General features: G+C 48.4%; 1 protein-coding gene across 4 annotated transcripts in view; it reads right to left on the reverse strand.

Annotated features, from left to right (window-relative positions):
- SHROOM3 (shroom family member 3) overlaps positions 1-12,157 on the reverse strand; it is a 69,679-nt gene that overhangs the window by 25,266 nt on the left and 32,256 nt on the right. For all 4 annotated transcript variants that reach the window (XM_030272185.4, XM_032748297.3, XM_072928903.1 and 1 more), the window contains exon 2: positions 623-748. The gene's annotated coding sequence lies outside the window, so the exon portion shown is untranslated. The remainder of the gene's footprint in view (positions 1-622; positions 749-12,157) is intronic.

Below are 12,157 nucleotides of genomic sequence, written 5' to 3' on the forward strand. Positions count from 1 at the left end.
AGCTCCAGGAAATCAGCATAGCTTCTTGACTTCAAATAAGTCAAGGTCTGACCCAAATGCAATGTTGCAAATAAAAGCCACTGCTTCCACTTCACGGTACGAATCTCAGAAGACCGAGACACAAAAAGCTATGAGGTCACCCAGATTACAGCTAACTGATGCAAGAGGCTCTTTTGATGCCAGCAAAAGCTCTGCCTGAGTAAATGCTGTAGGATTTGGTCCTAAACTGCATGGCCAAAGGAAGGGAGTCAGGCTCAGCCACTATACCAGCCAATCCAGAGCAGTTCAGGAAAGTGATTTCTGAAGACATTTAATTGTTCAAAAATGCAGACAGGTACTCAGAATTCATGAATGCCAAACTCCCACTAAAATTCTGAAGAAGACAGGTGATTTTGGAATGCCAGGCACCTGAAGCTGGGAAGTCAGAGAAGACTTACATCACTTCTGTGGAGATATTTGGGTTTAGCATTTCTGATGACCTTTACCAGCACTGACAAAAGCCTCTGAGGAGAAATTTCAGCACTCCTTCACCATGAGTGTCCCTCAGGCACACTGGCAGCCAAAGCAGTAACTGTTTTCCACTCTGCAGAGGTTTAAGGGACACAAACAAACACTTTCTCACCTGGTCTTCAGTCGTAACTTGACTCCTGCTGCCCACGTGGCTTTGCCGGGCTGGAAGTCAGTGGTCACGCAGTCCGAGCTGAGCGTGGGGGACAGCTCTGTGCATCCCTGTGCTGCATGGGTGTCCCTGCCAAAGGAGAGCAAGGACAGCTAAACATCAGCACGCAAAACCTCAGCCCTTTTAGCCAACAGGATTTTAGCAAAGAGGACAATGCACAGGCCCAGAGGGCAAGGCAGGGGCACCAGGCCATGCAGATCCTTGTTCTTCTCTAGTCTGAGCAGTGACTGGCTCTGCAAGTGTCCCTCATGAGTGTTTTGGAGGAGCTGCCCAATCCCATGGCACACAGGAGTGAGATTAGCTCAGTACCCACGGCACAGAACTCATTATCCTGCAGCTGCATTTGGGAACACTAAATCCCCAAGTGTTGAGTTCAGGGGTTCCACAGTGGCATACACTTTTCCCACATGTAACCACCTCATGAGAGCTCAGGTAATGCTCTGAACACACAAGAGAAAAGCCAAGAGAAAGGTCCATACAGTGAGAGGGAGAAAAAGAAACCTGTCCTTCCTCCTCTACAGATATTTCCACCAAGACAGCAAACACGTATTTACCCCGCTCCAAGTCACAAAAACACAATGTAACCATCGCTTCAGTTCCTTCCTTCCACCTGGAACGCTCAACTATTCCCACTCGCTCCAATTTTTAGCCGTGAAGCACAGAAGAAATTTTAAATTTCGGCTCGCTCAAGGAACCCCCACGCTGAATAAAAGCGGGGCTGAAAGGCCCCCTGCGCCTCTCCTGGTCCGGGATAAGCTGCAATTGCCTCTTGCTGTGTGCCGAGCCCACATGCCGGCATCTGGGGCTTTGGATAGCTGAGATGGCTTGGATGCCATTCCGGTGAGAGACCGGCCGTCTTTGTGTCCGGCCGGGTCCTCCCCCGCGCTCCCTGCCCGCGCCCCCACGTGCCACGCAGGAATGTTAAGCCTCCCATTGCGGATGAGATACAGCAGGGAAGCGCAGCAGCACTTTCACCTAGATTAGGGAAAGCGACTGGTCCGGAACGGCCTTTTTTTTGCTCACCCTGCTTATCTTCATCCAATTTTTACCCCAAATCCTGCCTTGGCTGCCTTTTCTTTCCATGTGCCAAATCCCATCCTGCTTTGTCTCTGCCACTTCTCTCCTTCGAGATGATGTCAAGTCTGATCAAACTTGAAAGTTTCCCTTCCCTGTTCCTGTTCCAGCCTTACTGTACACCAGGAGCACAATCTCCTTTACTGCAGCCCTGGAAATGCCTATATCCTTAATTGCTCTAATTGTCTTTGCTCACCAAGCTTACCATGAAAAATTACCAATTTCCAGAGCAGATTTCACTGCAAGACACAGAAAGGACAAGAAGGCCTGCGACAGATGAGGATTTAAAAGATTGCATATAAACAATTTATCTATACAAACAGGTCTACAATTTTGTGAGCAAAATATGTTCACAGCTTTAGTGTTTGGAGGACAGAGCTCTGTGCTTCCCTGCTTGTTTCCTGGAGAGCTGAGTTTGGCTGTACCACACCATAGTGGTACTCCTGCAGTGGGGAAAGCTGCTCACACCTTCTATCTGGCCAGCTGTCTCTGAGGGAGCCAGGACAATATGTATGGCTGGGAAACTGCCCCCGTGCCAAGAAAAGAGTTATCAAGAGCCTGAGGAACTGATATAACGGAGTAGTAAGTACCTACAGCTCCCTGGGCAATCTTTCAGCACTTGGGTTATTTTTTTTTTCTTTTAAGAGAAAGCAGCTTTTGAAGGATGCTAAGAAAGCAAGAGACACCATGGACCCTAAACTCTGCTGCGAGCAGAGCTTTCTGAGAAAGTCCCTTCCAAGTGCTCCCACAGGACCTGCACAGCCTGACCCTCCACTGACAGCCCCAAGTAGAGGGAGGGAGGATAAGCAGCTTGGGTGTTCCCCCTCACAGGAGCAACCCGTGCTTGCCAGCATGCATAACTTCAGGCTTTACCTCACAGAGACAAAGACACCTTAATTAGTGTCTCCACGGGCTCCGGAGGTGCTGCTGGGGAGAACAAGGAAATGCAACAGAGTTTTTCCCCAGCCTCTTAAAGAACTGTAATTGCATGGCAGGCTCAGTAAGACATTGAAAACTAATCAGCTGCTCTAGAAATAACAACATTAATCAGGCCCAGTGGGGAACATAAGAGATTAGGATCCTTTCCCCTGGGAAGGACACCCAAATCAGGGCCAGAGCACAGCCAGATGGACAGTCCCTTACAGGGGTGTCCCTGTGAGAGCACAGCTTGCAGGGCAGGGCAGGGAGAAGAGCTGAGGCCAGCCAGGGCTGCAGGGCTGGACACCTCCCCAAACAGGACCCCAAGGGCAGCACCTGGCCCTGCCCTTGCAGCCTTCTGCCTTACCTGGCTGCTTATCCCAGAGCATTTTCTATGGCATTCCTAAGTAAGGCAGCTCAGTCTAACAACCAGGAGGGTATTAATCCCTATAAAGACACTTCTTCCACCATAACATGGAGACAGCCACTCTTGTGCAAAGCTATTGGGGGCCTACCTTTCCTCTTGGCTGTCCTCACACCTTCTTCTTAGAGTGGCCCTTCTCCGAAAGCTCCAGCTGCCCTGGGACAGCTCTCCAGCCCCCTGTGGCAGCACCCAGCCCGATGGGATGCTCTTAAAGCCTGGGGCTGCATTTTATTTTGGGATGCTGCAAAGGGCCTCCCAATTCCATAGCTAAAAAGTATCCCTAGCAAGGAGGAGTCTGCAGTTGTTCCTTTTGTTACTGTGTTGTTTGTGAAGCTCTCAAGTGGGAGACAGGAAACCCAGCACACACAGTCTATTTAAAACTCCTTTACCTCCCACCTGAGGCTGGCAGCTGCCTCTGAAATCTTTCCTTTTCTGCAAAGTTCGTGTTTAATTATGAATTGTTATTTATACTTGCTAGTTCCATGGTGCCTTTGGTATTTAATACCACACATGTCCATGAGTACACTCTGCTCAGCTCTTCTCTCATCTAAAAATATGGCCTGCTTAGATTTTTTCCTTGCTGCTCGCTTGACAGTGAAAGAGTACAGCCCTAGAGATTAAGGGCTTTTTTCAAGGAAAACCTGCTTCAGAAGTTTCAGTGCCCCCTCCAGAAGAAAGGCAGCACCTCCTGACCCCACATCCATCTCTCCCCACACAGCCAGCACAGCCTTTCCATAGCAGGCATCTGTGAAACTCTCCCTACTTTTCACCACCTTCCTCAGAGCTCTTCAAGAACACATGGGTGGCCTTATTTTATATTAATCATCTCCCCATAAGACTGGTTTGCCAGTTGCTGCCATTGGATGTCTCATGGTCTTCCTGAGCTGCTGCAGTCCTTGCAGAACTTGGTTGCTATTTTAGGGAGATCCTTTGCCTCTGAGCAGGTCTGACTCTGAGCTCCTCTGGCCCCTTATCTGCCTCCCGTGCTGACCTCCCATTACCTGCATGCTTGGAACGTTTCACAGCACTTATCTTAACCTTTTGGGCTCCTGGCTCTTCCTCCTTACTTTCTTCAGTCTTCCTTATCCTTATTTACAACCTTCACATTCCAACACAGATCGGTTTTCTTAAGCCAGCCTGGACAGCAAGTGTGGGTGGGTATCTCTGCCCAGCAGCTCTCCCAGCAATTATCTGAGTGTGCAGAGATCATATTCTTAATTAATTAAACTCCATGTTTCACAACAATAGTTCCCTGAGCAATGGCAGCAGCATAAATCACTGCTTTCACTGAGGAAATGATGCATTGCAAGCTCAGCTGCCTGGCTGTAATTCCCAAAGAGGGGACAGGACTTTGCACTGGGAGGTGGCACAAACCCAACTTTGGAAGTTTTGTCTGCTCATAGCATTTCTTTTCCAGGATAACAGCATTACACTTCTTCTGGCTGCACTACCATCCTGTACTCTTGGCTTAGCTGCCTGTAGTTCCAGGGATGAGTCTAGGATATGCCTGAGATGAGCCATAAACAGCACCTGGAACTACATGTAGAAATTATGAACTTTCAAAAAAAAATTTCAGAACAGGTATTTTTTAATGGTCCCACCTCTTGAAGCCATGATTGCTGAGTTTAGACCAGCACCTGATTTCCTGCCATAGTAATAGATGACCTGAGTCCCAGATGATCCAATCCCCAAATATTAATAGGTTTAGTAATTTTTAGTATTTTGTTACCTCTAAATCCAGTGTTGTTCTAGAAGAGAGGATGGAGATTAAATTCTCATTTTTCCATCATTTGGGATGAACAGGAGTATTTGTAACCACTGAAAAAATTAAAAGCCATCCTAGGTGCTCACACAATGATGCTTCTAAAACTGAGATCAAAGCAATGAACTCTTCTTCCAACTTCTACAGCTATTTGTAGACATTTCCTGATATTCTTCGCTTTGTTTTAAATCAGAACCTAAGAGGAACCCCCCCCCTCCACTACAGAAGCAGCCAACAGCACATCACAGACACAAAAATACAGAGAAGCAGCAACAAAGCTGAACTGGGCTCCGACAGGCAGGAAGGAGCCAGAGGGGTTAACACTGCTGGTTTATCCTCACAGCACCCCACGTTACACAATGTCACAGGGCTGCCTGAGATGCCCAGCTCAGCCCAGTGACATAAGGAGAGCTGGGCAGCTTCACCTCTGGCTATCCTCATCCCGCAGGCAAGCTCTCAGCAGCTGCTGAGCCGGAATTACATCTCCTTGGGAATGCAAACGGCACCAGTGCAGCAGTCCCCCATCTATCTCCCGGCAGAGAGTGAGCCCTCCTGTCTCCTCCCGGCTGTCAGGGAGAGGGATGCAGAGAGGGAGACACCACACCCATCCCGGGCACCGACCTTAGCTGTGGCCGTCCTGCTCGGCAGATCCTCCCGCACTGCCTGAAGTGAAAAGACTGGACTGCTTACGTATTTCTTATTTTGTTACCTCCTGTGGCTGGTCCACAAATAGCCTGTAATCCACATCTCTGTCACGCTCCCAGAATCTCCTTGAGCTGCGCTGGAAGTGCCCCGTGTGTCACAGCACAAAGGCCCAGGTGCTCTCCTGGTAGCAGCATGGCCTGCACAGGTTTGTTACTCAGCTCACAGGACCCCCAAGCCACACCAAGACCGGGAGGAAACGTGTGGACAAAACTTACAATGAAAAACAAACTTATAAATTGCATAACAATCTGTAAAACCTTCACCAGAAAAAAGGCTCAGTCCTTAGGGAAAAGCTCTAGCTTGTGACTTACAACATTCACCTGAGATGGGAAACAGCCAAGTTTAACTCCACAGTCTTAATTAAGCATGTGAGGAATTCAAGGCTGGTTCATGAATCCAAAACACAGCAGGCTCCACCTGTGTAACTCCTGGAAGCACATTTTCATCATAAGCAGAGCAAGAAAGAGTTTGAAATATCAGTAAGACTCACTGAGCACATGAATTTTGGGACTGAATTCGGCATTCTTCCCTGAGATCTGCAGCAAGGTCCAAGTTCTCAAGTACAAACAATAGTATCCATGTCTAGGATTCAGATGGGTCAGTAAAGCCCAGGGGAAAAAAAAAGCCATGCAACCCAAACCCATCCACAATGCTGCTGGCTGCTGCTTCTAAGGAATAGGAGTACTTAATGCACATTTTCTGTACACATCCCAGACACATTCACCCTGATATCTGGTAAGACAGGATTACTAGAGCTGATCTTTGTGCCATAAGCCAATTCCCAAAAGGGAAAAGAAGAATTTTCCCAGGAACAGTGCAGAGGGACTTGTGCTTTTCTACCTGCACAGGCCATTGCTTGAAGGCAAATTAAAGAAAGCACGGGATGGTGAATTTTAGATGGATACATCCCCCCATTCAGGCACCCATCACTTTCAGTCTTATGGCTCCTACATGGGGATTCCGAGCACGCAGAATTTCAGGGCAAAGCAACAGAGGCTGAGAAGTCACCTGGAATTAATCCAGACTCACAGCTTTCCTTCTTGGAGGGCTCTTCACTCAGGCAACTCCAACTTAAACAACCTCAATGAGCGTTGACCTCCAGGTCCACCGAGAAAAAAGTCTGGAGAAAAGAGACCACTTTTCCCCTGTGCAACACTGTCTAGTCCTACTTGTCCAGCATTTTTCTGGCTTCCCCTTTTCTCTGGGACTGGATGGGTTTTAGTTGACCTGACCTCAATCCCACAATCTGGCTGTGCTGTGTTTGCACAGCCCCACACAAACCAGCTGCTCCCGCGCCATACCTGTTTGCAAGCAGAGAGCTGAAAGGAGCCCTGGCATTCATGTGGGTTCCTCACTTCATTGGCCAAGGGATCTTTGAGAAAATGAACTCTTCCTTTGTCTGGGAGAGAGCCCTAATCCCCGTTTTGCCCTGGAGGATTACTGAGTACTTAGAAAGGCACTCACATGCACATTTTTGGTTCATGCCAGCTGCATTTAGGCCCACAATATGCAGTGTTCCCTTTGGTCTTTAGCATTGACAATAAGCATTCCACTGTGCCCAGACCTCGACCCAGAGGCTGCCACCCTTTCACAGGCACCCTAAATCCACGTTTTCTCAATTGGGGGCCTTCCCTGCTTTGCATGAGCAGTTGGCCCTCGGAGGCAGCTGGGCACGAAGCCCCAAAGCCTGCAGTCCTTTCTTGTGCTGCCCAGCCGGCTTGGAGTGCACAGCTCCCTGCACAGCCCTGCCAAAACGACCTGGATCCTGGCTGGAAGGAAGAACCTGTGGGCTCAGGATTTAGCTTTTATCCCTAGTGAATTCCTGGCTTTTTGTATTAGTGGTGTACAGTTAGACTCTGTCACAGCTTGCTGTTTGTGCCTCATTACCACCCAGACAGCCTGTTCCCAAAGTGTGCTCTGTGCAGCTCTGGCCCACATCTTCCCTAGGGCTGTGGCTTCATTCCCTGAAGTTCTAATCTGGGATCAAGTTCAGTGGAAGTAAATGACTCTAAAGCAGTATTGACTTGAGCAGCACTTTGCCTGCTCAGGAGAGATCTCACCTTCTCAGGAGGAGACAATTGAGAGCTGAGAACGGTCCTGGTCTGTCAAAAAAGTGGTGTGTGATCCATCCTGCATCCCAGCCTCTACCTGCATGTGAAATGCTTTCCTCCACCTTGTGCTCAGAGAGCTTCAACCCTCTCAAAACCAGATCTACCTACTCATAGTGTCAAGACAGCAGTAAAACCACAGAGAAATGAGTTTCATTCTTTTCTACCCCACAACTAACAGGACTATCCTATAAACTTGCTCTTGACCATTACTGAGCATCCCTTGAGGTTTTTCAGAGATGCCTTTGGGGACACTGCAGGATCAGCTTGAGGAATCAGAATATCCCCTCTCCTCATGGGCTGTTCAGGGTCTGGAGGCTGTTAGGAACAATCCTTCAGAGATGGCCATAAAACAGGGGGATCAGCTGTCTCTGTGCATCAGATCTGCCGGGCAGAGGTGCCTGGGAGGAAGATGATGCACAGCAGCGCTCAGGCAAGCTGGAGGCTCTTTAACACACCTGTCCCTGTGAGAGCCACGGCCACCACACGCAGGTAAATCAGCAGCCTGACAGCTTCTAGGGTATCCCCACACTGAGTCGTGTGGATCTCAAGTCCTTCTGATAAATGATAACATTTAACTTCTCTTACATTGCACACACCAGGCACAAGCTGGCTCTAAAGGACAAGTGTAAGTGAAAAAACGCAACTGCAGCTCCTACAAAGAAAAGCAGCCACAAGGAGGAAGGAAAAGTCATACTCATATAATGCAATATAAGCATTAGTTTCCATTTTAGAATTTGGGAATTAAAATGATTCCATAGGAAAAACCCACAAGCCCTCCATGCTGAAAGAATAGTTACGTTCACAGCAAGAGATGCAATCAGCAGAAGGTATTTCCCCACAATTACTCTTTTTACACTCACCCTTCAGAACAGCGATGTTTTCCAGCTATAAAAAAGCCATACTGGGGAGGTCTGAATGTCAGGCAAGACGTGCCCCACCTGGCACCTGGCCATAGGGTGCAGACCTGAGACCTGAAAGGCAAGCCCAGCCTTCACTGGGACACTTTTCTGCCTGCAGCTTGGAGCTGGGACCAGGCTTCATCTGCTGGTGCAGCTCCTAATATGTTCCATGCAAACCAAATGAGGTCAGTTCAGCCCAACAATTTAAATGGTTTAAAGCTAAAGATTAAGGGAGTGCTTACAGGAACTGTTCCAGTGGCAGATGGATGAGGTCTCTGGCACTATGAGCAAGTGGGGCATTAATCTCTTCTGCCAGCACAGCTGGATCTCTCTTCCACACCTGCACTGGCAATACCTTGCACTTTAAAGAACACACCTGAAATTTTAGCGCAGTAGCTCTCCTAGGGAAACACAGATGTTGCCAAAGTGCTGCAGCAACGGCTCAGCTGTGTTTTGAAAACTGGTCTCAGTGATTTATACTAATGGGAGTGACAATCTGAGCATCTCTTCAGAGGGGGCAGAAGAAAGCCTCATAATCACATTTCTCACAGCTACAGTGGACATTTAGTGCCAAGGACTTAGGTCTGCAGCAGCTGAGCTGTCTCTCAGCCCTCTCTAGCCTGATTCTCTGCAGTGCTTCCTGGTATTCCAGATTTTAATTGCAGTTACTGGACGGGTGGGGTGTACAGGTCTAAATCACTTTTGAAAGTGTAGCAATACCTAATCCCCAGAATATGAGCTTCTCCATCCCACACGCCAACCTCTTCCTGGACAAATTCCTGAACACCTTACTCAACACAGCATTCCATTTACTTCCTGGGCATTTCAGCAGGAGATTTGTCCAAGTAAGAAGTGATGACAGATTGAGTAAGGAAATGAGGACTTGGCCAGCTCAGTGAGAGAGATCAAGGCAAGTGACAGAAATGCTGGCTGCTAAGCTAATAAATACCTGTTTGTCAGTCCAAATATTTTTAGCATCTGCCAGGCTGGCAGAGGTGAACTTGGAAAAGGATGAGGGCTGCAACCATGACAAAGAATGTGAGACGAGGAAGGAATCCTTGGCTCCTCTAACTTGGTCCTATGTCTCTGTGCATCCCCATTGTTCTCACATAAACCCCCCAAAAGGGGCAACTGGCCTTCCTGACTCCGCTCCCCCCAGCAGGGACCTCTTGTAGCAGCATTAGGAGTCATCTGCCATCCTTCTGCTGAGGAGATACCATAAGCATCTTTCCTGTACACAGCCCTGGGTGTGAGATGTCTTCCATGTGCCCTGCCAGCAGGAAAACTCTTCCCCATCACCCTGTCTACTGTGTTTTGGTCTGGTGATCCTGAGTCTAGACCCAAATCACTCCTTGGGCTCAAAGCAGGATCTGAGGCTGGGTCTTGGGATATTCTCTGCAAGCGCTGCAGGGCTGGATGAGCACCCGCAGAGGCTGTGGGACTCTCACCTGGATGAGGACAAGGCTTCCCCAGTGATGCTGCCCTCCAGTACCATTGAGGTGAAGAATTTCCAGCAAGAGTCAAGAGAAATTCCACTATAGCTTAGCATATGGCTTTGATTTCCAGAGAAAAGTCTCAGATCCTCCTGGGTTTCCAGGAACATGAAGGTGCTGCTCTGTAGATGCAAACTCTCTCACAGCTCTTGGGAAACCCAGGAAAACCTCACTTAGCCAAAATGCCTAACAGGTTTTAATGAGAGTTTCCTCACTTCAGACACATCTGAAAAATCCACCTAAACCACTCTGAAACAGCATGAGCTGCATTTCCTTGGAGTGGACACCACCAAGCACATAAAGGAAGCAGCGAGGAGAAGAGTACTCACAGCACTGCCAAGTGGCAGCCTGACCTGAAGCCTTCACAGCAGTTACAGGTTAACAAGACATCAAAAACTCTTCTTCCCTAGCGGCAACAGCAGCACCCTCTCCAAGGAAGCCACACCTTTGCTAGGGACATGCAGTGATTTGGAGTCACAGCCTGGCAATCTCTGCATACCAACAGGCAAAGGGGAGCAACACATATCCCCACTCCCAGCCTCTCCTCGCACGCAGCACATGCAGTGACCATCCTCATTGCCAACACCCCTCCAAAATGGAGCCTTGGCAGAGCCAGGCCCAAACACAAATCGAGTCACAAGTGCCAAACTCGTTCAGAGAGAAAGCAGCAAACCCAAATCCTATTAGGCAGCCATCAGTGTCAATATTTATTCCTCACAAACCAGGGACAAGTGGCCTAATAAACAGTGTCAGGCTGAGCCTGGTGAGATGGAAGAGGAAGGGAATAGACAGACTCAGGGAAAGGACATGACATTAATCAGCATCACCCCTGCAAACCTTTGACAGAAACAAGGTTGTAAACTCCCTAGCCACTTCAAAACTAAGCTCCCTGTTTGCTTCAACAGTGATAGCCCCCAGTTCCCAGCTTGGAGGTTTGGCATCCTTCACAACAGGGTCACTGGGCCCCATAAAACCTTTCCCTTTCAATCCACCTCTCAACACACACCTCTCTCTTGCCTGGCTTAAACACTCCCTCCCCAACACAGAGCAGATCTGTCCCGAGGTCTGGTCCGCAGGGAATTAAGCACTCTAGCCAGCACGGAGTGAGTGGGCTCCCAGGCAAACAATGTCTGCACAGGAAGACAAACAAATCAAACCATGATTTCACAAGGCAAACTCCTTGGCTGCAAGAGTCACTTCAAAATATCCCAGCTTCTCCTTCTCTCTGCAGATAATTCCTGCCCCTGGGGACAGGAATGTATATGCCATTTACTTCTGTCTAGCCTGCATGGGAAAACACAGTATTGGACAAATCCACTCCAAGCTTGGTATGTCTATCAGGGCTGTAGCTGAGTTTTTAGAGCTATGCCTTACTATAGCACATATTTGCTCCCATCTACCCAGGGAAATTTCAGCTGCCACAGCATGACGAGGATGAAGCCATCATGCATGGGGGCCCTGTCCCCAATATAACTGTACTGGCCACCAGTTATCATCACATACTTTGCTTAAATTAGGCTTAAATGGAGTCTGTCTCCAGCCCGGAGCCCGCCTGTAGCTGCAAAGGAATCTGTGCCCTCGGCAGCACACGAGACAGGATCGGGTCGCTGCTGGAGAGCACTTGGCCTGCCTATTTTTATTGTCTCCCTGAATACTTTTCTTCAACACTGTTCTGAGTTGCTGAAAGAATAGTAAAGATGAGATTTTTTTAAAAACAACAGACAGGCTGATAATCCATAGGAACTGTGTCCTTTTAACTTTTGGATGTTTCTCAAATCTCTGCTCTTGTTGCCAGGCTGCTGAAGGCATTTTTGAAGGCACAACATGATGAAATCTAATCAGGGTGAAGTGGGCTGGTTTCATTTCCACCAAATTCCTCTTTCAAAGGCATAAATTTACCCTTCTGATCCCAACCTCTAGAACTGAGCCAATACAGCAGTTACTGCTACGTGAAAAACTCACCCAATCCCCTTCCCTCGCCAACAACTGATGACTGACATTCCTCATGCTTCTTTAAACCCAAGGACACTGCCACTAATTCCAGCCCTGGTGCAACTCAAATGTAAAGGATTAGGGAAGTGGCTCTCATCTG

The sequence above is a fragment of the Taeniopygia guttata genome, chromosome 4 (genome assembly GCF_048771995.1).
Source record: "Taeniopygia guttata chromosome 4, bTaeGut7.mat, whole genome shotgun sequence".
NCBI classification, from domain to species: domain Eukaryota; kingdom Metazoa; phylum Chordata; class Aves; order Passeriformes; family Estrildidae; genus Taeniopygia; species Taeniopygia guttata.